Consider the following 2,222-nt stretch of genomic DNA (forward strand, 5'->3'; position numbering starts at 1 on the left):
CCCTTTATTTATACAGGTAGTCTCACTGAGTCACGAGAACTCATTTTCAAGAGAGGCCTGTTTTTGGGAGCAGATGGTGGGGGTTAAGGACCTTGCTCAAGGGCCAGAGTGGGGCAAATAAGGGTGGAGGCAGGTGTGGGTATTTTACCTTTTCCCCCCACATTTTTGATGTTGACGGTACCGGGAGTTGAACCTGCGACTTTCCGATCACAGGCCCATCTTCTCTAGCCTCTGCGCCACCACTCCCCAACTCCCATATTTTTTTATATTATGTACCTCATTCTATAGAATCAACATTTTTTCTGTTGGTGTCCAGACCAATGGAGACTGCAGATATTCATAAATTCTGAATCCTTTTCAGTGACTTTGGTGATTTCAATATGATGCATACTTTCATTTTAACATTACATATATTTTATCTGAAACTCACTCGGAAAATTGAATTATTCTCTTGACTGTCATAAAAGCATGTTATACCTAACATTTACTAAACACGGTGATTACAATATAATTCAAATGAATAAACATAGTTTTGGGCATGAATATTATAATTTTATTTTTCTAAAAAAAAATTCTTATGAATAACCTCCATTTACCACTGAAAGTTCCTTGCACACAGTGTGTCTAGGCCTGACAATTAATAATAGAAGGGGATGGCCCATTATTTGAGATTTTCACAACTGATGAAATTCTGTGTAATTGAAAATTAAAAGGATCCCCCTTTAGCGGGTATATTAATTAAAAGTTAATAGAATAAAAAAAGTGTAAGAACATATTCAACTACAATGATTAATTATATGTTGCAAGGGGTCACAGCAGAACTTTTGGAGATGTAAATCAGATAAAATCTGCAAACCTGATACAGTGATAAACACATGCTTTATTATGTGCTTCATTTTAATTATAAAATATTTATTCAAAGAAACGTTGTATTATAGCCATGTTTCATCATATAAAATAGACTGCAACAAAAACAAGTGCCATTTATCCAATAGATTTTTGATTTGGACCTCATATAAAGCAAACAATATGTGGATGTTTATGAAGAATTTAAACTGAAATGTGTGTATGTGTGTGTGTGTGTGTGTGTGTGTGTGTGTGTGTGTGTGTGTGTGTGTTTTAAAAGATTGATGGCACACGATGAAAGTGTCACCCTACTGATATGCTCAAAAGGCAAAAATTTACATAAAAAAAGCTACCTGTAAAAAAATAAAATACATTTAAATCTTACAAGAAAATAAATTTGCAGCAAATGTTCAAAGGAATGGCCCTGATACTATTTAGATCGTATCGTCCCTTAAGATGTTAAAAAGCATTTTAACAAATACATTTAATTTAATTACATTTATTGATCTGTATGATTTTATTTAAAAAAAATAGTAATTTGCTTCACAAAAATATTCCAAATCCATCCATCCATCCATTTTCTTTACCCGTTTATTCCATTTTGGGTCACGGGGGTCGCCGGTGCCCATGTCCAGCAATCACTGTGCGAGGGGCGGGGTACACCCTGGACGGGTCGCAAGTCCATCACAGGGCCACATAGAGACAAACGAGACAAACAACCATTCACTCTCTCACTCACACCTAGGGACAATTTAGAGTTACCAATCAGCCTAACATGCATGTTTTTGGTCTGTGGGAGGAAACCGGAGTACCCGGAGAAAACCCACGCATGCACAGAGAGAACATGCAAACTCCACCCAGAAAGGCCCCTGGACCGGGGTTTGAACCAGGGACCTGCTCGCTGAGAGGCAGCAGCTCTACCAGTTGCGCCACCGTGCTGCCCAATATTCCAAATTACCTTTGTTTATGTATCATAAAGGTCTTTTAACTTAATAGATAAATAAATAATAATGAAATGTTGATTTCTGGCTGTAGCTCGGAAGAAAAAAAAAGTGTATATTGGTTAATCCATTTTTACAGTGCAACAAGATATTCTCCCCTGACATATGTCCTGGACGGGTCACAAGTCCATCACATGACAACAACCATTCAAATTCTCACTCATAACTTGGAATAAGTTAGATTTACCAGTTAATCTAACAAGCATGCTTTTGGTCTGTGGAAATAAACTGGGGTACCTGTAGAAAAAGGGAGAACATGCAAACAGAAAGATGATCCTGTAATTATCTTGCTGTAGGGCAACAGCTCCAATCACTGCGAGGCCTTGCCACTGAAAATACATTATATATATATATATATATATATATATATATATA

Source organism: Nematolebias whitei, chromosome 3, assembly GCF_014905685.2.
Source record: "Nematolebias whitei isolate Nwh7 chromosome 3, NemWhi1, whole genome shotgun sequence".
In the NCBI taxonomy this organism is placed as follows: domain Eukaryota; kingdom Metazoa; phylum Chordata; class Actinopteri; order Cyprinodontiformes; family Rivulidae; genus Nematolebias; species Nematolebias whitei.